Source organism: Giraffa tippelskirchi, chromosome 8 (genome assembly GCF_054371585.1).
Source record: "Giraffa tippelskirchi isolate mGirTip1 chromosome 8, T2T-mGirTip1v1.2.pri, whole genome shotgun sequence".
Taxonomy (NCBI): Eukaryota; Metazoa; Chordata; class Mammalia; order Artiodactyla; family Giraffidae; genus Giraffa; species Giraffa tippelskirchi.
This window is the reverse complement of record NC_137282.1, coordinates 87,663,910-87,687,343: the sequence shown is the minus strand read 5'-3', so window position 1 is coordinate 87,687,343 and position 23,434 is coordinate 87,663,910. Positions and strand designations below refer to the sequence as shown.

At 40.7% G+C, this 23,434-nt stretch overlaps 1 protein-coding gene across 2 annotated transcripts in view; it reads left to right on the top strand.

The window, feature by feature from the left end:
* SELENOP (selenoprotein P) overlaps positions 1-23,434 on the top strand; it is a 74,302-nt gene that overhangs the window by 24,602 nt on the left and 26,266 nt on the right. The window lies entirely within an intron of this gene.

Genomic DNA, 23,434 nt, shown 5'->3' with positions numbered 1-23,434 from the left:
ATAAATTTCTTTTGCCTTAAGATTTTGGGATGTTCCTGCTAAAGTGAGAATATAGGAGTATTAATATATTAAGCAACTGAAGTTCATGATATTTGCTGCAGTCAGAGACACATAGAAAGGTGTGGATTCATTCATTCATTTATTCAGTATTGAACAGGCACCTACTATGTGCTAGGCAATGGCTAGATGCTAGAAGTACTGACTGTTTTTCTGATTTGGAGTTTGTGAAAGGTTTGTTTATTGGGATGGAGATTTTTTTTTTTAGGTCTAAATGAGAAACATCCACTTACTGGGGCGTTTCCTCCCTAGCTTTTGTTTCTCAGTCACACCCAGCAAGGGCAAGAGCAGAGCTCTAAACTATGAGCCCACTCTTTATGGTGCAAGGGGAGACAACTCCTCGGCAGAGAGGCCCTGGGCTGAGAGCCGGGAGGAAAGGAAATCCTTGTGTATCCAAGTTGGTGGGTAGGAGAGGTCTGTTTACTCATTTATGTTAGTTAAGACAGTCAAGATTGGAGCCTGGAGGACTTTTGGGGAGCTTGGGATTCCTTGGAATTAGAATCTGTTAGAAGGTCTTGATGTCTAAAAATGATCATTGGTATTAAAATAAGCAAAAAAAGCAGTGCAGTTTTTTTCCCACCTGTATTTATATGTCCTTTGGAATTCTTTTAGCCTTCTTAGTGTGATGGACATTCTGAATAATGGGGTGAGGAACTGAAGCAGAATTTTAAAATATCATATAAGCAAATTCCATATGTATAGAAAGAGATAAAAGAATTACCTAACCGTTGACAGTTGTTTCACTTTTATGCATAAAGTCTTCCTTAAGAGAAGGATGAACGACCTACTCATTATTATTTTTTTTTGATGTGGACCATTTTTAAAGTCTTTATTGAATTTGTTACAATATTGTTCCTGTTTATGTTTTGGTTTCTTTGCGGTGGGATCTTAGCTCCCCGGCCAGGGATTGAACCTGCACCCTTTGCATTGGAAGGTGAAGTCTTAACCACTGGATGCCAGGGAAGTCCCTTCCTACTCTTAATTATCAAGGATAAGACTCGAAAAAGCTGATATCCTGGGAAAGGGGAGAGAACATTTTGTATTTGAGGAAGAGAGCCCTTCACTTAATATGTGGAGTTCCAGAGAAGAAGAGACCAATTGCATAAAGAGATCAGGCCTTTCTATGAGAAAGAAATGGGAATATTCTGGATCTGCTGAAGGCAGACTCCTGTTAGGCTGAACTGGAAGGCAGCTGAAGGTAGAAACACTTCCTAGATGACATGTTCACCCTGACATGATTTCAAGCCTTTGCAGAAAAAATTGGGTGAGCATCAGAGGGTGAACTTGTGCCTGCAAAATGGAAGAGATGAAACCTTGGAACTATAACCCAGAACAGGGACAAGCAATCATTAGCTGGAGCAGGGCCAAGGGTGACAATGGTGCCAATGGGCTGATGACAGTGTCCAGTTCTTTCTCTCCCTCTTTCATCATTTGATTTCTGGACGCTTCTTGTGCTCTTGGACAATAAGGGGTGTGTATTGTGAAACTGTGAAGGGGGAGGAGGCAGTGCTTGAGAAGACAGAAAGGGAATACAAAACTTGGAACAATTAAGTAAAAAAAAAATCATCATCATATTTTCACTCACAATAGTTTGCAGGGGTCATGTAGACCATGCCAGCCTTCAGTATATCTAAATGAAGAACGGGATTGAAATCTAGCCCCTAAATACATGCATTAAAGGAATATAGGGTGTGCAGCTATGGTGAACCAGATAATGGGCACAGAATCTGTAGCTGCCCTTTGAGCTTGGTCTGGCCTAAACATGTGAAGCAGATGAATAATACGTAAGAACAATGAGATCTATTCATTTATCCAAGCTAGTTTTGAGAAACAGAAACCAAACTATCATTGTTGCAGTACTGACTTAAAGGAGAACGGCAATTTATTTAAAACAGGTTCTTCAAAACTAGTTAACATACATACTTCTTTTAAGGGAAAATATTTTACAGGTTTCCACCACTGACTTAAATTATCTCTACTATAATGATATGGTCTTTCTTTCTTTCCTTTCTTTTCTCCTTTTTTCTGGTGCTTGGGGACTCGTGGTGGTGGTTTATTCACTAGGTTGTGTCCAACTCTTGCGACCCCATGGACTACTGTAGTCTGCCAAGCTCCTCTGTCCATGAGATTCTCCAGGCAAGAATACTGGAGTGGCTTGCCATTTCCTTCTCCAGGGGATCTTCCCGACCCAGGGATCGAACCCGGGTCTCCATAGAGATTCTTAAATCTTAAGTTTCTGATTTTTTAAAATCAGATTTGGAGAATTTCAACCATTATCTCTTCCAATCTTTTTTTATCACCACACTCACCCCAGTTAATCCAATAACATATAATTAAGTTGCTTGAAGTTGTTCCAAAGCTCACTGATACTGTTTTATTTTTTCAGTTTTTCCCATTTCTCAGGAACTACTGTCCTGCACAGCCTGATGCCCAGTGTCTGAAAATCATTGTTTTATATGTTTTCACCCTGTTTCTTTCTTTTTTTTTTCCAGTAATTCCAGCAGGAAGGTACAAGTCTTGCCTACTCCGTCTTGGTTGAAAGGTGAATGAAACCACCAAGAGTAACTTTCAAAACTTCTCTCTCAAAAAATAGGAACCATCTCTCTCCCAGAAGCCTTCAGGAAATGTCTCTTTCAGGTTCACTAATCATTAATGGTCATGTATTGACTGCAAAGCCATAATTCTTGCAGCACATGACAAGCTTTGTGGTTCTGCTCAAACAATTCACCTGCCTCATACCCTCCCCAGCCACCAAAGTCCTGCCTTAGAGAAGCACAGACTCCTCATCACAGACCCTGGGACAGTTTTGTGCACAGAGAGAAATCTTGCTGCTTGAAGGGTACTCATGAGACCAGCAGTATGGATATCACCTGGAAGTTTGTTAGAAATACAGAATTTCAGGCCTCCCCCTCCCCGACCTACTCAATCAGAATCTGTAGTTTAATAAGACCCCTGCATGCTTCATGTGTGGAGAAGGAAATGGCAATCCACTCCAGTATTCTTGTCTGGAGAATCCTATGGACAGAGGAGCCTGGTGGGCTAAAGTCCGCAGGGTCGCAGAGAGTCGGACACAGCTAGCGACTAAACAACAACAAAATGCTTCATGCGCACATTAGTTTGAGAAGTGCTATATTTAAACCTAGGTGTCCTTCTGTGATTTCTCAGAGTCCTTTCCAGGGTAGTGGTTCTTTAACTCAACAGCAGATGACCTGGGCAGTTTTGATCATTCCAGTGAGGTGTGTCTAACCATCTTATCGATGTTGCGACTCTTGTTAAGGTTGTATTTGTCAACAAACATGTCTTCTTCAAACTCTTCATAACTTGGAGTCACACAGGAGAGCTTATGTCTGAAGATCCCAGGTGCACAGCTGCATTGGATAAGCACAAGCTAGACATGAATATCCAAGGGGCATGGCCTTGAATGTCAGAAGCACTGTACTTATGCTATTCCACTGGAGTTATCAGGGGGCTATAAATCATGATACTTTCAGGATCTTCACAGATAATATACTTCATTCTGTAATAGCTTAGGAATGTAGGCGTTATCTTATAGAATGATGATAGGTCTGAAATCTGACTTTCAGTTTTCTAACTTACAGGGCAAGAAGACTGATTTCTCTAGACCTCACTTTTTTGTAAATTGAAGGAATTAGACTGCTAGTGAAAGTGAAAGTGTTAGTCACTCAGTTGTGTCCGACTCTTTGTGACCCCATGGATTGTAGCCCCACCAGGCTACTCTCTCCATTGAATTTCCAGGCAAGAATACTGGAGTGGATTGCCATTCCCTTCTCTAGGGGACCTTCCTGACCAGGGATTGAACCCAAGTCACCTGGATTAGTAGGTGGATTCTTTATCAACTGAGCTACCTGGAAAGTCCAGATAATCTCTTTACTGTAGCTGTAAAACTGGACTGTGATCATGCAGACCACACTCTATATCAGTTTATGAAGACTGAAAATGATAAACATAGACTGACAGAGACTTAGAAAGGACTTTGAATGACTACTAAGATTACTCCTCCAGAAGCATCTAAGTGATCGTCACAAAGCAGGACACGGAGCTCACTGTGACCTGGTGAGATAGGCTGTGACTGTAGTTATGAGACTAACTCATGTGCTCAAAGTTCAGATGCCTTACAGGGCCACTACTTATAGAAACAGAAAGGAATATTCTGTCTACTGCTTCTGCAGGAGGCAAGGTCTTACCTAGACAAGTATGAGCTTTGCTGGTTCAGCTTCTTCATTTAGTGAAGGTTCAGTGATTGTGGCTTGATATGTGTTCAGCACCAGAAGCTTCTTTTTTAAAAAATTAATTGCAAAGGATTTCAAAAATACAGAAAATAATAGATACTAACAAATACTAACATTTTGCCATATTTCCTTTAGATCCTTTCTTTATAGAAATTACTTACACCTAAAATTAGTCACAACCATTCCTTTGTTTACTCTAAAATCATGATTTTGAAGTTCTCTCTCTTTGAAATTAGAGATTATAATTTTGTAGCAATTATTCTTACATTTAAAAAAATACTCTAAAAAGTCAAAATTGATATGTCTACCCTATTTCTGAGCAAAATAATGATTTTAGAATTCTGTAATTTAAATCACCTTCTCTATCTCCTATTTTTTAAGTATCTTAGTTTTACTTCATTTGAATTCCTCTCTTCAGTAGTCATTATTATTACCTTTATTTCAGATAGTGAATGAGTATTTACCAAAGTACTTACCAAGTTCTTTGATCCATACTGGTTTTTGATCTCCACATGTTTCTTTTCTATTAAATTTTCTTTTTATAAAGTACATTCTTTAGTTGTTCTTTCAGGGACTGTTTGAAAACACACACTTTGTTTTATCCATTGTCTTGAATGATACTAGCAGATATTTTTCCTCAGCACTTTCTGTTATTTTGTGGTCTTTGTTTTTTCCTGTTGAGAAGTCTGCTTTAGTCTAATTGTTACTTTGTAGGCCATCTATTTTTGTTGTTGTTGTTGTTGTGAATACTAAAATTTTCTTATCACTGGTGTTATGCAGTTTTACTTCGATGAATCTAAGTGTGGATTTTTACTAGTTTAGCTTAGTATTTACTGTGATTTTTAAATCTGAACATTTAAGTCTTTCCTTGATTCTGGAAAATTCTTATTGACTATTGGCTCTCCTCTTGTCCTCTGTTCCTTCCTTTGTGACTTCTAGACATTGTCTCAACTCCTCTACTTCAGTAGTTAATTTTTCATACTTCCTGGAGAATATGGATTTTATCAAGTACAGACTCCCACTAATTCCTACCCCCAACTACAGATGTATTAACATATGTACCTCTTTTCATTTCAAGACACAGGTTTTGGTGTGAAAATCAAGTTCATATTTGTGTTCCATTATTACTAGGTGTTAGTTAACAATTTTCAAACCTCAGTTTTAGACTTGAACAGAGGTCCTCAGTGAAGATGAGTATCTAGCAGATGATATTTAAAAAATTGTCATCATATCATTTGCTTAAGGCAAATTCCTACACCTGTGTTCAGTGTCCATCTCCTCTGCAATTTTCAATATTCTCTTTTTCTCTAGTATTTTCAACTTTTTCACCTCTACTCAATGCCACCTGGAAGACTATAATAATATCCATGGTTCTTTTCTTTTGAAACATCAAGTGGTATCTGTACCCTGAGATCTCCCTCCAGTTATCACTGGAGGGATAGCTTTTAGCTTCCTTTCCCTGAAAGACCTTCTGCTACATTCTGCAAATTATCCTTCCCAAATCACTTTTCAACCAACTTTTAGTCTTTTTTCACAAACTTCGCTGTGGGTTGCTATATAACATAGGGAGCTCGGCCTGGTGCTGTGACGATGTAGAGGGATGGGATGGTAGTTGGGTGGGAGGGAGGTTCAAGAGGGAAGGGACGTATGTATACTTATGGCTGATTCATATTGTTGTATGGCAGAAGCCAACACCACATTGTAAAGCAATTACACTTCAGTTAAAAATAATAAAAAAATAAAATTCTGTATTTAAAAAAATCTTACTTTTGCATGTAATCAGTCACTTTAATTATGACGATGGTGATAATAACTATATTGAACCCTTGCTTTTTGTTAGGCGTCGGGCTAAGTGCTTCATACCAGTGCCCCATTTCATCTTTATAACAACACAGTGAAGTAAGAACAATTATTATTCCTATTCTACAGATGTTGAACTCGAGATTTAGAGAAATTGAACAATGTGTCTGAGTCATATTCCTAGTAAATGGGAAGCTGGGACTTGAAGCCAAAGTTTCTTGAAACCAACTAATTGGAGTCACTAGATTAAGCTGCCTGTGCTACTTTCAGGATTCCAGTTACATCATCCAATCACAGTCCTCAGTATCTAAGCCCACCAGGTTTTCTGATATTTGTAGTCTAGGGTGTCCTGTAGTTGACCTAGACTATAATGCTTTAAGTCCCTTAAGGGCTGGATCTCTGATACGCTTAATTTTTGTATCTGTATTTGTTTTTAAGTATTTACTTATTTTTGGCTGCATTGGGTCTTAGTTGTGGCACACAGGATCCTCGTTGCGGCTGGCAGTCTTCTCTCTAGTTGAGGTGCATGGGCTCAGTAGTTGTGGCTCTTAGGCTTAGTCGCCCTGAGGCATGTGGAATCTTCCCCGACCAGCGACCGAACTCACATCCCCTGTATTGGCAAGTGGATCCTTAACCACTGGACCACCAGGGGAGTCTCATTTTTTGTATTTTTAATTTTTAGCACCTAGCACAATGACTCGAACACAGTAGGTATTTGAATTTATCTTGAATGAAAGATTTTATTCTTTACCATTTCTGTTTGTTAGGCCCTCCTTCAACTATTCCATCCACTTGAACATTTAATCCAGTGATTTTTCTGGAGCAAAGAGGTGGCAGAGCCTCTCTGAGGAAGAGGGGCTCATGTCTGGAATGTTCTGATCCATAGTAAGACACATGATCATTGAACCACTGGCCCTCCTAGGAAGGGCTCATGTCTGAATCACCTGGGAGAGCTTTTCAAACCTGTATATTCCTTTACTGTCATCTTGATTCTCCTCTCTATGGGGCATGTTCTCCAAGTGTCCTGACTGAGCCACTGAAAGAAATGTGTTACAACCTTCCTGTGTATTCAGTTCAGTTGAGTTCAGTCACTCAGTCATGTCCAACTCTTTGCGACTCCATTGACTGCAGTATGCCAGGCTTCCCTGTCCATCATGAACTCCTGGAGCTTACTTAAACTCATGTCCATTGACTTGGTGATGCCATCCAACCATCTCATCCTCTGTCGTCCCCTTATCCTCCCACCTTCAATCATTCCCAGCATTAGGGTCTTTTCAAATGAGTCAGTTCTTCGCATCAGGTGGCCAACGTATTGGAGTTTCAATTTCAGCATCAGTCCTTCCAATGAATATTCAGGAGTGATTTCCTTTAGGATGGACTGGTTGGATCTCCTTGCAGTCCAAGTGACTTTCAAGAATCTTCTCCAACACCACAGTTCAAAAGCATCAATTTTTCGGTGCTCAGCTTTCTTTATAGTCCAGTTCTCACATCCATAGATGACTACTGGAAAAACCAAAGCTTTGACTGTGTATTAGGAGGACAAAAAACTTCAGAACTCCTGAAAATTAGGTACTGTATATTCCTACTTAAATATTCCATGCACACAAATTTTGTCATTTCATATTCCTGAACTTCTCAGGAATTCCTTTTTCATCATGGAGATGTTAGACTCATAGAAAGAACTACAAAGGACCTAATATTACCTGATCCGTGTTTCATATTTCATTGATAAGGAACCTGAGGCCTTGAGCATTTAAGCAGTGCTTCCGTCGTTGTATCCTTTGCAATGGCTGGCAAAATGTCAGGCACATAAAAATGTGCTCAATAAATATTTATTATAAGGATGAAGAAAATAGAAATAAAAATCAGATTGACTTCAAAGTTGTCCTGCCTTTCTGCTATGCCTCAGGGCAAAAATGCTGTATTCTAACCAATTCCAATCACAAATGCCCAATCAGAAAAATATAAATTGGACCCATCCTGTCTCTGCTATTCTCTCTTATCTTTGAGTTCTTGGGGTATTATTGTAAGATATATTGTATGATTTAGTGCTTATTGTTCTTATTATCTTACTGTGCATTTTAAATATCTTTCTGTGTTTTGCTTTCTGCCCATTAAGTGCTCTGAGGGCATCTGAGTTCGTATAGCTTTGCCTCCCTCCCCCACCCTAACCCTGGAACAGCTGAGTTCTAATAATGGTTAACAGTGGGGATTTTGTAATGGTTAATAAGTTCTTTTTCATTGATTACTGATAGATTAACTGATGTCTAACTTCTGAGTAAAGTTGCTATACAGGTAACAATTACCTTTTTTGAATTGAATAATATCATGTGACATAGCTTTAAAAGTAAACAAGTGAGTGAAGGTTAAATTCTCTTTTCAGTGTAACTATAGCAAAAAAACCCACATTGTGCTGACTCCTTAGAGACCTCAAAAGTACATATTTTGAATGCAGCTTCCTGTTATTTATGAACATGTGATCTTAGTCTGCAAGGATTAGCACATTTGAGAACGATGTATTATTTACTTATTGCACAATCACAAATCCACAGCCTTGTGAATGTTAATGTTTTCTGGGGACGATAACATACTTTGGAAAGAAAAAAAGCTGCAAAAATAGTCAGAAGTTATCCATAGTTTTTGCGCCTTAATTCTATTGCACAGGAAAAGACCAACATGTAGAGCCCAGAATGGCAATAAATTAGCCTGGAGTTGGGAGACTAGAGTTCTAATTCTGCTCTGGTTCAAGCCAGCTGTGAGACTGGATAAGCCTGTAAATCTTGCTGGACCTATAGCTTCTCATCTTTGAAACCAGAGGATTTATTGATGATGTCTCTTCCAGTTCTAAGATTCTCCTATTTATTTGAAACAACAACCACTGTAATAGGAAACATATGTAACGGTGAAGGAAAGTAGCACTGGAAAGATGGATTGTACAATGTAGAGGAACAAACTCGTGATCTTTTGATAGAAAAAGTTAGTCACTTAGTTGTGTCTGACTCTTTGTGACCCCGTGGACTCTAGCCCACCAGGCTCCTCTGTCCATGGAATTCTCCAGGCAAGAATACTGGATTGGCTTGCCATTTCCTTCTCCAGGGGATCTTCCCAACCCAGGGATCGAACCCAGGTCTCCCGCATTGCAGGCGGACTCTTTACCGACTGAGCCACCAGGGAAGCTTTTTGATAGAGGATGGTCTTAATCCTTCCAGCCAAAATCTTGAATTTCACAGCATCTGAACTGAATGATTATGTGATTATTTCACTGCTTAGAAAGATTTTGTGAAAGTGTGTTAGTCGCTCAGTTATGTCCGACTCTGTGACCCTATAGGCTGTAGCCCACTAGGCTCCTCTGTCTATGGAATTCTCCAGGCAAGAATACTGGAGTGGGTAGCCATTCCCTTCTTCAGGGGATCTTCTCGACCCAGGGATCAAACACAGGTCTCCTGCATTGCTGGCAGATTCGTTAACGTCTGAGCCACCAGGGAAACCCAGCAAGATTTTGAAGTCCATAGATATGTTCAGCTACATGAGTGAGACCAAGTTATAACTGGATGAGTTTCATAAAGCTGGGAACTTTTCCATAATTCTCCATCAGTTGTTTTGGATTCTGTCTGGGAACATGAAGACCAAATCTTCATGGTCTCTGTAACCAAAACTTGGCAGTAATTTCTTCAAAGGTATCATCCCATTCGTGTCAAAGTCCGCTTGATGTGAAAGGTGGCCTGTGGCTAAGAATAACTGGCTCTGTGAAGCCTTTTTTTTTTTTTTTTTGAGGTTGTTGTTGGCTGCTCTTTCTCTGCCTCCTTCTGAGTTGATCCTGGCTCCGTATTATGTGATGAGTGGGCTTGTTAGCTCTTTTAACTAAGAGACGTACCGTGGCTGAGTGACTGAGGTTTATAGCAAGGATAAACTACCTAAATGGAGGATAAACTTATAAAGCGGCTCCACAAAGATTCATGGAAAATCAGGAATGGCTGGGGTGATAGGTCTCAGGGAAAGAAGAACAACAGGATTTGGGAAGCAGAACTGATAGAGACCTAATAATGAAATGCCTTGCTGAACCCTCAGCACTGGAGTTAGTTCTCTTTACTCTTTGCCATCAGGTGACTCAGTCATGTTCTTATCTTTGCTTCTCTTTGTGTGTGATCCTTTCTCCTCTCAAAACAACTTCCTGAGGCTGTTCTCCTTTCCCAAGTCAAATTCCTGAGGCAGAATTTACCCATCTAGCTGACAGTCATCATCTTCTGTTTGGGGCTGTGTGCAGAAAAGTCACCATCGTCAGGTCTGAGACTGCTATCTTTAGAAGGGGCCAGCTTGCAAGACTGGCCTTTGGCTGGTGTCTGAGTGTTTCTGTCATTCTCAGAACTGATAAGGGTAGTTCTCTGCACCTTGTTTGCACAAACAAGGATATTTATGCTGAGCATCTGCATTCTTTCTGGGAGTCTGGAATTCTGATGCATGCCAGGCAGAGAGTGCAGGTGTGGGCAGCCCCTAAGAAAAATAAAAGTGTTGACTGCTTTGTTTCTAGTAGGCTTTCCTGGACAGAAACATTGAACACATATGACTGCATTTTTCATTCCTGGAGAAAGTAATGTGTTCAAGGGTATTCTTCATAGGAAGAGAGCACAAGAAGCCTGCGCATGGATTTCTCTAGATTCTGCCTGTCTTTTTCCATTAGGATCTGACTGTGTATCCTTCCTCCATCACTGCAGTAGATATTTTTTTAAAGATTTTTTGGTGTGGACCATTTTTAAAGTCTTTATTGAATTTGTTACAACATTACTTCTGTTTTACATTTTGGTTTTTTGGCCCCAAGACATGTGGGATCTTAGCTCCCCCATCAGGGATCGAACTCACACCCTCTGCATTGAAAGACGAAGTCTTAACCGCTGGACTGCCAGGGAAGTCCCTGTAATAGATCTTAACCATGAGTTCAACTATATGTTGAGTCCCATGAGTGCCTGTAGCAAATTTCTGAATATAGGGATTGTCTTAGGGATCCCAACACAGGCCACCTCAAAAGACCCAGGCCAACTTAGGTCTTGGCTGTCCTTGGGCCAAGAGTTCAAGACTGGTCCCATCGATTGCATGTAGGGGAAAGAGGGTGGAGTCATGCTTGGCCTCTCCGGCATATAGAATGGTCTGCAGCAGTGGTTCTCAACTCAGGCTGCAAAACAATCATTTATGATGACTTTAAAAATTAGACCCCATCCAGGATTAATTGGAGCCATGAAATTAGAATATGTGGGGTTGAGCCTGGATAGTGACATTTTTCAAAGCTCTCCAGGGACTGTAATGTGCCGCCAGAGTTGGGACGATGTCCTGGAGCAGTTTTCCTCTGCAGGGCTCTCAGTGGCAATTTCCTTTGGTAGGTGACTGTAGGCTTGGGAGCATTGTGACTCATCTGGTCAGTAAAATGCACACTTTTCATATGAAGAAATGAAGAGCCACATCTTCAGACATCCTAAAAAATTGAGGCAATTGCTTAGTTGTAAAACAAGACTCTGGGAATTGTGTCATTTTAGGGGTTCTACTGAGGCCATCTTTATAGCATAAAGTTTATGTTGACCACCTTCTGTGCTTCCAAACTGGTAGAAAAACCAGCAAGGGAAAAAAGCATTAAAATATATATAGCCATTGGCACATAATCCTGAACATGCTGGTCCACAAAATCTCTCTTATGAAATAAAGTCACATGTGTTTTTCAGGGGTGATTCAAAGATCCATGCTAAATTGTTTATCTTGATTAGAGAGATTCTCACTTTGTCTTTAGAAAAGCTGGTTGTCAGGAAAGCCCCAGTGGGTGGTATTGTGATCATCTTTCCATTCAGTGCAGGGGACACAGCAGTTGACCTTGGAGAACAGTGGGGATGGGTTCCTCCCCCAGTCTCCCTGTTGCTGGCTTCCTTACAGTCTCCAGTGCCAAAGCTGTTGCACAAACCAGCTCCACCTCCCTAGAGCAGCTTTCATCAGGTCTATTTACCTTAATGCAATGTCCTGCTCACAGTGGATGCCTGGCAAATATTTGTTGAATTGACTTGATGTAATGATGGAACTCCTGGAAGAAAGAACTGCTGCCGACAGAGGGGAGCTCACCACACTCCCTCCCTGTTTTCTGTAGAGCCCGAGGCTGCTCTGTAAAGTGCCATTTGGATAAAAGCTGTTCTTTTTTCTATGGAGGCAGCCTTGGCTTGGTCATCCACAAGAAATATTCTGATGCTGGTTTAGGATATAGTTTTTTCCTCATGATGAAAGTGAAAGGCTAAGTTGCTCAGTCGAACCCGACTGTTTGTGACCCCATGGACTGTAGCCCTCCAGGCTACATGGGATTTCCTAGGCAAGGATACGGGAGTGGGTAGCCATTCCTTTCTCCAGGGGATTTTCCTGATCCAGGGATCAAACCCAAGTCCCCCAAATTGTGGGCAGATTGTTTACCATCTGAGCCACCAGGGAAGCCCTTTCCTTATGACAGCTGTGGGGTATTTGTAAGAGACCTGGAGTAGGTACCACCCCATCACCCTGCACAGCTTCCACTGGCCCTTGCACAGTTGGAGATAAACAGGACTTGACTTCAGCCTCCAGCCTCCCTTTCTTGGAACTGGTATCTTTCTTATCCACACATGCTGTGTATTCTCTCAAGCTGCCCCCCACCAAAACCTGCTTTAGGAAAGGGCTTGAAACTCATTCATCTGAAGAACTTCGGGTTTAAATTCTGTTGTGAGTTTCTGCATTTTAAGAACCTCAGTGAACAGACCTTCAGGTGAAGGAGGTTCCTTTTGGAAGGTAGGGGTGGTACAGGGGCACTGAGGGGGTTACTTCCGGTACCCTTGGCAGCCCAGCTGGGGTCCCCTCCTGTAGGCTACAGGCTGGCTGCATCCTGGGGCGGCCTGGCTCTGGCTCCGACATGTGGGCCTGGAGGCATCCTGACCCTTAGGGCCGCTGCTAAGAGCAGCAGAGGAGCAAGCCCCCATCCTTCCCTCTGCCATTTCGTGGTCTCCGAAGCATTTCATTTCACCATTCCGCTTTGTTTCCCTTTGGCAAGCTAACCCAGGCATCTGGCAGCTGCCGTGCCGAGTCAGCAGGAACAGTTCTGTTTTTTCTTAGCAGCTGACACCGGCTCAAATGTGAACGAGTTCTCAATCCTCGACTGTACTTTTGGAAGTTTTCCTAAACACGAGGAGGCTGCTAAAAGAACCCAGAGTCTGAAAAATGGCCGGAAATTCTATACCAAGAGGCCTGAAGAAATGCTATTCAAATGAAAACACCATGAAACCAGAAAACAATATTCTCATGTGTGGGGAGCTTAAATACCCAGAAACAGCACTTCATAAATAACTAGCAATGAAACTATACCATGCATGAAAAAAAAAAAAGACTGCAAAATAGCGTGTGCAGGTTGATCTGTTATGGTAAAATACAGGCTGTATAAAGTTTGTTGCTGTTTAGTTGCTCAGTCATGTCTGACTCGTGACCCTATGGACTATAGAGCCTGCCAGGCTCCTCTGTCCATGGGATTCTTTACCACTGGGCCACCTGGGAAGCAGGCTATATAAAGTATATATACCATTCATTGTTTGCTTAGTATGTGTGCTTACATACCATATATTATTGTATACAACTGACAAATCCCCAGGAAGGCAGGTCATATGATCTTCATTTCATAGATAAGAAAATGGAAGCTCATGAAGCTTCCAACTTGCCCAAACTTGCCCAAAGTCACATTGATAATGTGTGGGAAAAGTCCATGCTCCATAAGAATATTTTGAACCATTACTATTGGGTTGAACCATTACTATTGGTTTTTTAATGGAAAAACCTGACGAATTTTTTGGCCAACCATATATGTATATGTATGTATGTATGTATCTACCTATGTATCTATCTGCAAGGATAAATCATTGGTGATAAATCATAATATTAGTTGATGGATTTTTATTTTCTTCATTTTGCTTATGTATATTTTCTAATTTATCTTCAATGAACATCTTTTCTTAATAGAAAGTTATTTTTTTCTAAATGAGAAACTTATACCAGATGCCAAATAGTTTTTAGATGAGTTAAATATTTACTGTGAAAGGACGATTAAAAAGTTTTGACAGAACTCTCTTTATTCCTTTTGTGAAACTATAAAGACTTCTGTATTAGTATGCTAGGGCTTCCATAACAATGTACCATCTAGGCTGGGTGCCTTAAACAATAGAAATTCATTTCCCCACAGTTCTGGAAGTTAGAAGTCCAAGATCAAGGTATTGTCAGAGTTGGTTTCTTCTGAGGATCACTGTCGTTGGCTAACAGATGGCAGTTTTGTGTCTTCATCTGGTCTTTTACCTGTGTGTGCGTGTGTCATAATCTCCTTATAAGGATACCAGTCATATTGAATTAGTGCCCTCCCATATTACCTCGTTTTACTTTAACTACTCCTTTAAAGGCACTGTCTTCAAACATAGTCACATTCTGTGGTCCTGGGGGTTTGGTCTTCAACATATGTATTTGGGATTACACAATTCAGCCTGTAACAACTTCCATCTTAGAAATGTCTAACCAAAATAACTCAAATTAAAAATTAATACCAGTGATGAAAACAACATTAACAGAAGTTTGAGGATATCCTTGTTGTTGTTTCATCACTCAGTTGTGTCTGAGTCTTTGTGACCCCATGGGCTGCAGCACACCAGGCTTCCCTGTCCTTCACAATCTCGCAGAGTTTGCTCAAACTCATATCCATTGAATCGGTGATGCCATTCAACCATCTCATCCTCTGTCGTCCCCTTCTCCTCCTGTCCTCAATCTTTCCCAGCATCACGGTCTTTTCCAATGAGTCAGCTCTTCACATCAGGTGGCCAAAATATTGGAGTTTCGGCTTCAGCATCAGTCCTTCCAATGAATATTCAGGGTTGATTTCCTTTAGGATTGACTGGTTTGATCTTCTTGCTGTCCAAGGGACTCTCAAGAGTCTTCTCCAGCACCACATTTCGAACATCAATCCTTCGGCGCTTAGCCTTCTTTATGGTCCAACTCTCACATCCATACGTGACTACTGGAAAAATCATAGCTTTGACTATACAGACCCTTTGTAGGCAAAGTTATGTCTACTTTTTAATACGCTGTCTAGATTTGTCATAGCTTTTCTTCCAAGGAGCAAACATCTTTTAATTTCATGGCTGCAGTTACTGTCCGCAGTGATTTTGGAGCCCAAGAAAATAAAGTCTATTACTATTTACATTTTTTCCCCATCTATTTGCCATGAAGTGATGGGACCAGATGCCATGTTCTCAGTTTTCTGAATGTTGAGTTTTAAGCCTGCTTTTTCACTCTCCTCTTTCACTTTCATCCTAAAGAGGCTCTTTAGTTCCTCTTTATTTCCTGCCATATGTGTGTGTATGTTAGTTGCTCAGTCATGTCCAACTCTCTGTGACCTCATGGACTGTAGCCTTCCAGGCTCCTCTGTGCATGGAATTCTCCAGGAAAGAATATTGGAGTGGGTTGCCATTCCCTTCTCCAGGGAATCTAATCTTCCTGACCCAGGGATTGAACTCGGGTCTCCCACATTGCAGGCAGATTCTTTACCATCTGAGCCACCAGGGAAGCCCCCAGGGAAGCCACCAGGTGTCATGTGAATATCTGAGGTTATTGATATTCTCTTGGCAATCTTGATTCCAGCTTGAGCTTCATCCAGCCTGGCATTTTGCATAATGTACTCTGCATGTAAGTTAAATAAGCAGTGTGACAATATATAGCCTTGATGTACTCCTTTCCCAATTTGGAACCAGTTCGTTGCTCTATACCTGGCTCTAATTGTTGCCTCTTGACCTGCATACAGGTTTCTCAGAAGGCAGATAAAGTGGTTTGGTATTTCCATCTCTTAAGAATTTTCCACAGTTTGTTGTTATCTACATAGTCAAATGCGTTAGTGTAGTCAGTGAAGCAGAAATAGATGTTTTTCTGGAATTCTTTTGCTTTTTCTAATATCCAACAGATGTTGGCAATTTGATCTCTGGTTCCTCTTCCTTTTCTAAATCCACCGTGAACATCTGCAGTTCTCAGTTTATGTACTGTTGAAGCCTGGCTTGAAGGATTTTGAGCAGGACCTTGCTAGCTTGTGAAATGAGTGTAATTGTGCAGTAGTTTGAACCTACTTTGGCATTGTTCTTCTTTGGGATTGGAATGAAAACTGACCTTTTCCAGTCCTGTGGCCACTGCTGTGTTTTCCAAATTTGCTGGCATATTGAGTGCAGCACTTTAGCAGCAGCATCTTTTAGGATTTGAAATAGCTCAGCTGGAATTCCATCACCTTCACTAGCTTTGTTCATAGTGATGCTTCCTAAGGCCTACTTGACTTCACATTCCAGGTTGTCTGGCACTAGGCGAGTGATCATACCATCCTGGTTATCAGGTTATTGAGACTATTTTTGTATAGTTCTTCTGTATATTCCTGCTACCTCTTCTTAATATCACCTGCTTCTGTTGAGGATATCCTGTGTCTTCTGAAATACTTCATTTGTGAAATAACAGTATTTTTAGAGTAAACCTTATGTGCTTTACCCAAAGACTCCAAAAAGAGCCAAAGAAAGGTCTAATACTGATAATGGTGGTGGTTTAGTTGCTCAGTCATGTCCGACTCTTTGCGACCCCATGAACTGTAGCACTCCAAGTTCCTCTATCCATGGAATTTCCAGGCAAGAATATTGGAGTGGGTTGCCATTTCCTTCTCCAGGAAATCTTCCTGACCCAGGGATCGAACCCTGGTCTCCTGCATTGCAAATGGATTCTTTACTGACTGAGCAACCAGGTAAGTCTAATACTGATAATATAGATATGCAATTGTCACACAATAGGAATTCAGACTCCTAAGACAATCATCATTAAATCATATTCATTAGTGATCTGTATTTGTGACTCAAAAATTCTCACTTCCACATTGTATGAGACATATGCCTCATTTTAGCTAAATTTCTACAGTCCAAATGATGAGACTTAATTTCTCAGGATGCTTCATATGAAAGTGGCTTCTGTTCACTTTGTTTTCCCATAGTTGTTTCCAGTGATGAATGGTTCACTCGAGCTTAGGAACAATGAAGCAGTATCACAATGACCTCAGACATGGTACAATAGATTGAAAGAACGAAATTCCACTCCCTGCCCCCACCTCTGACAAGATGAACAAATGGTGTTGACAGTATTAGGACCAGGCAGAGGATGGTCTCTTACTCCAGAGTCCCTGATGCTGGTGGTGACTGTCCAAAAAGGAAACCTTGAATGAACCTTGTTTCCCCCACCTGTGGCTTTTCCTCATGCCTTTTCCACTAACTTGCAGACTCTCAAAGGTCTAGACCTGCTTCCCACCTGCCATCATCCACTTGACTCTCTGGCTTTTCCTATCCCCATCTCTGCCTGCCCGTTGAATACTGCCTATCCAGCGAGGTCTGGCCAAGAACCTAGCTCACCTCCTTTGGAATGCCTTTCTTATCTGGAACTTTGATCTTGCCGCCTTCCCTAGATGTTTGTAGACTTGTTCAGAATGTAGCTCCTTTAAGACAGGGAACTCTTTTTGTCCCTTATGTGATTTTATCTCAGTAATGCTCAAACAGTAGGTGCTAAGTGAATGGATAGATGAATGAGTCTCATATATTGGGGCCCTTACTTTTGGCACAGTTTCTGTTTAAAAAATCTATTGTTTTATAACAACAAATGACCCCAAAACTTAGTCACTGAACATAACAAACATCTATTATTTCTCAGGTTCTGGAGTCAGGAATCAGGGAACAGTCTATGTGAATACCTCTGCCTCAGGGTCTCACTAGGTTGCAGTCAAAGTGGCAGCTGGGGCTATATAGCCTCATCTGAAAGTTTCAACAAGGGGAGGATCTGGTTTCAAGCTGGCTTATGCAGTTGTTGGCAGGATTCATTTCTTTGCTGGCTGTTGCACTGAGGGTCTCCCTCAGTTTCTTGCCACATGGACTTCTCCACAGGAAAGCTCGCAGCATAGTGGCTGGCTTCCCTCAGAGCCAATGAGCAAGTGAGCGAGGGAAGAAAGATGGAAACCAGAGTCTTTTTGTAATGGCACCCCACTCCAGTACTCTTGCCTGGAAAATCCCATGGATGGAGGAGCCTGGTAGGCTGCAGTCCATGGGGTCGCGAAGAGTCGGACACGACTGAGAGACTTCACTTTCACTATTGGAGGTAACATCCCATCACTTTTGCTGTGTTTTATTCCTGTCCCATCTGCACTCAGGGAGAGCTAATTGCCCAAGGACATGAGGACCAGGAGGAAGGGACCATTGGGGCCTACTTAGCTGCTGCTTGCCCCAGACTCCACTCTCAACAGGCATTTTTTCTTGTTGCACTTGGTACTTTTCTTTCCAGGAAGTCAGTTTTAACCCTATGGAACAGGCTTCTGGGGGTGGGGGGCAACTCTGGGCTGGGTTCATAAACCCAAAGTCTGAATGAGTAACTCTTGCTTTCATTTAAGAAGGTCTCAGAAAGCTCCAGACATTCGCTCCTGCTCCTGTTTCATTTTCATGGCATCGATTGGGCTTTATTTTGAGTGACTGTCCTGGATTTTTAGCTTTCTTTACTCTATAGGCAAAACTCTAATTCTGGGTTTCTTATTGCTCGTTACCCTTATAGGATTCCTCCCACCATGTCACTGTGCAGGCCATTATGGTTTCAGATTGGCTAAACTTTTTAAGTCCATCCGGAAACCAAACGGAGAAAACTTGGAGTTTGTAGAATGCTATTGCATGATCTTAATTTAGGTTGAGAGGATTTTTAGAGTTGGGGTAAGGAAACACTTAAACTTCAAATATCAAATTCTAACTAACAGTTTTTAATTCAAAACTGAACAGAATATGCCATGTTAAACTTGTAATATTCCATTAATGTAGACAGCAGTTCTTACAAAAAGACCAGAAGACCTAGAACTAGATATTGAAGACCTGGCCCTCAAACTTGGTGTGTGATGTTGGGAGAAACATTCAGACTTTAGTCTTGGAGTCCCTTCAGCTCTAAAGTGAGGCTAATAATAGTGACCTTACAGAATTTTTAAAAATAATTTTATAAATTTAATTTATTTAAGTTTTTTATCTTATTTTTGACTATGCTGGGTCTCTGTTGCTGTGTGAGGGATTTCTTTAGTTGCAGTGAATGGGGAGCTTCTCACTGTGGTGGCCTCTCTTGTTGGAGAGCATGGGCTCCAGGGTGCACGAGCTTCAGTAGTTGTGGCTCCTGGGCTCTGGAGCGCTGGCTCAGTAGTTGTGGTGCATGGACTTTGTTGCTCCGCGACATGTGGGATCTTCCTGGACCAGGGATCAAACCCATGTCCCCTGCATTGCAAAGGGATTCTTAACTGTTGGACCACTAGGGAAGCCCTGTTTTATAGAATTTTTTTAAGGTCAACTAAAATAATTTATATCCACCAACTGATTAAAAACCTGTATTCTGTCATCATATGTGGATAATCTGTTTTTAAATGATGATAATCATATTGACTTTTTTGATATATGAAAATAATAGTATGAATTAATATTAGGTTTTTTAAATGTTAATTAAAATATAGAGAGGCCCATGATAGTGATGATTAAGAACAAACTCTATAGAGCATAACTGTCAACTTTGAGCCAACTTACTAGTTGTATAACTTTAGGCAAATTACTCCTCTAGGCTTCAGTTTTTCTCATCTGTAGAAAGGGTATAATAATAGCTTTCTCATATGATCAATAGAGATTAAATAAGTCAATAGATATAAAAGTGCTTAAAGTGGTAACATAGTAGGTTTTCAGTTAAAGATTAGTTTTCTTATGTGCAAATGAATTACAACAGTATGTAAATACAAGCCTTTAGGCAAACAATAGAAGTAAATTTGGAGGTGTTATAGTTAGGCTATATGTCATTCATTCTCTTTAATTTTCTGTAGTATTAATATCTAACACATGTTGAACACTTAAGTAAAGACATTATCTGATTCTCATGTCAATATTATGAAGTAGTTACTATTCCTTTTCTTAGGGTGTAGAAATGGAGACAAAGAGGTTAAACGGTCATTTGGCCAATAGCAATGTGAAAGGAATGGGTTCATACATAGATCTGGACTCAAAATATGTGCTTTTAGCATATTGATGTATGCTATATTGCCTTGTATAATGGTGCAATTTAGTAATATGAATTAACAAATATTTGTTTGTTATATGCCAACTACTTTCCTAGATACTGAGTCTGCAGAAGTAAATAAGACAGCCGTGATCCCTAATTTTAGTGGGGAGACAGATAGTAAGCAAATACAGAAATAAATACCCAGAAAAATCCAAGTGTACTAGGAGCTGTCCCATGGATTAAAGTAAGATGGGGTGACAGTGTAACTGGACAACTATTCAATTTTAATTAATTAATTTTTGGTATATATTTAAGTTTATTTTTAAAATTTATTTTGTTGAAGCATCATTGATTTACAAAGTTTTGTTAATTTCTGCTGTACAGCAAAGTGATTCAGTTATATATGTGTATGTTATATATATGTTTTATATATACATATATATAAAACAGTCACTTTACAGGAGAAATTAACACATTATAAAAGTATATATGTACATATATACATATGGGCTTTCTAGGTGGTGCAGTGGTAAGGAATCTGTCTGCCAGTGCAGGAGACACAAGAGATGCATGTTTGATCCCTGGGTTGGGAAAATCCCATGGAGTAGGAAGTAGCAACCTACTCCAGTATTCTTGCCTGGAAAATTCCATGGACAGAGGAGCCTGGCAGGCTACAGTCCAGGCTGTCGCAGAGTCAGACTTGACTGAGCACACACACACACACACACACATATATACACATATTCTATTTTATAGTCTTTTCCCTTATGGTTTATCACAGAATATTGAATATAATTCCCTGTGGTATACAGTAGGACCGTGTTGTTTATCCATATTATATATAACAGTTTATATCTGCTAACCCCAAATTCCAACCCCATCCCTCCCTCAAACCCTCCTCCCCTCCTTGGCATCCACAAGTCTATTCTCTATGCCTGTGAATCTGTTTCTGTTTTGTAGGTAAGTTCACTTGTGTCATATTTTCGCAGGAATTTGCAGGACGGGAAGTGTCACCTAATAGGTCTCAGACCAAGGTCATGACCTCCACTTCTCGGGACTCAGATCACTGAACTCATTTGCTCTGGTGGCACCCTAGTGAAATCAAAGATGCTGGATATACCACTGTAATCCCCACCCTCCAGCAGAGTATGGCTGCTTAATTGATGCTCAATTATTTATAAACAGTGAAGGAATATAGCCAGTTTTGTTGCTAAGTAAATTTGTCATTGTATTATTATTTAGACCCAGGTCTTGTGGTATAAGTATTGGACTAAATGATATTTTGAATATAGGTACAAAATGGCCAATGTGCGTCCTCCAAGGGCTTAGGAATGCCAGAGAAATTGATTGCAAGGCTCTTTGCTGGAGCTTTCTTCGGGAAAAAAAAAGGAATATATTGTTTTCTTTTCCTATAGGCCTCTAACTGCTAGGCATAAATTTCTTCTCAGACTTTCCAGAAAACCTCACCCTTGGACTAAGATCAAGAAAAGAAAACTCCAGGCTTTTCTCTGGGTAAATGCAAATAAGATTTTGAAGTCTTCAGCTCCTAGGAATGCTCTGTTTACTTTTATCAAAATTCGTGATTATCTAGTCAGGTGTCTGGGCTCTGCCAGTGGAAACCTGGGAAGGTGAGAGTCTGCTGGGAAATCAGGTACAGATCTCTTTCCCCTTATGCTGTCACACCAGCTCACAAATTCCTTAATTAAAACATCTTTCCCCAACACAAACATATAATCTTCCCGACTCTTGACTCCTTTTATCAGTCACTTCTTTACTTTCCACAGAGACCCTAAATGGCATTACTTTAGGGGAAAAAAATCTCTTCCTTTTCTCAAGACAATAAACCATGTATAGTTAGTAATTATGGTCAGCAGGATGGCAAGGCATGAGTTTTAGGTCTCCCTTGAAAGCTAGTAGGGTAGACACGAGTCTGGCAACAAGCTTACAACAACACTCTCAGTCTAATTTGGCCCTTATTCCACTTCCAGACTTTTCTTCCAAGCTCCTTGTTAAGCCCTTGGACCCCTGCCAGAAGGGAGGTGATGGTTGCAAAAGCAAAAACTGGCGTTTGGAGAAGCTCTTTGGGACATCAAAGCTGCACACTGCCCCTCCTGCTGCCTTCCAATTACTGTACATGAAAGTGACTTTCGAAAATCCAATCTGATCATGTTACACACAAACTCCCACAGGTCTACACCGCCTGGCTCCTGTGTGTGTCATCTAGGCACGTGAAGAAGAGGCAAGATATGAAGAGGTCACTGTGGACAGTGCATTTTCTCTCCTAGCCTTCGGTCATTCATAGTCCAATTCTGGGGGTGAGGGCAGCTCGTTAAAATACTGCATCACTTGATAAGAAAGACAGTTGTATTAATAGCTAATACTACTGTTAAAAATCTGTGTTGCATTAGTAGCCATTCAAAACTTGCCATTGATGGAGTATCAGTTCTACAGTATTCAAAAAGCTAAGAAAAACATTTATTCCATAGAAACAATTTCATAAAAACCTCTCAGCTGTTTAATACATCTAGAGAATCCTTTAAAGAATTTGGCTGCAAAGAACAACAGGAAATGTGAGGAAGCAAACTTTCAGATGCTTCAGTAGTTCTAGAGTTCTTAAACAAACAATGGTTTGTTTTATTGAGTAGCACCTATATGCAGAGAACTGGGGTAAGCATTGTGGGGGAGACCTTGAGGCATTGTTACCTCCACAGTTTATTATCTATCTGTAGAGTCAGGAAATACAAGTTGAATAACAACAGAACAAAAATTACATAGCCATAGGAGAGACTTTAGGCTTAAGATATGTGTCTAACGAGTGGTACACAATGTAAGTCTGAAGGGCACTTTGGGAGGGGAGATATCACTGCTGGCTGGTATGGAGCCATTGAGACTAAAGTTGGGGTTTGAAATAACAACAGCTAAGAGTTTTCCGGCATTTACTGCATGAGACATCACAAGAGGTGTTATCTGTATTTTCTTATTTGGTTCTCACAATGACAAAGCCATTGGGTAACAGAAAACTGGTCATAGTAGCATAATCAAGCTGAGGCTTGTTTTTCCTCACGTATAATAAGTCCAGGAGTAGACAGTCTGGGTTGATGCAGGTGCTTGAGACATCATCAAGGTTCTGACTTCTTCTAACTTCCTGCTCTGCCAGACTCTGGGTTTGGTTATCCCTGGTACAAAAGGGCCAATCCACTGCAGGCTGTGGATTGGCATCCCAGCAGAAAGGAAGTAAC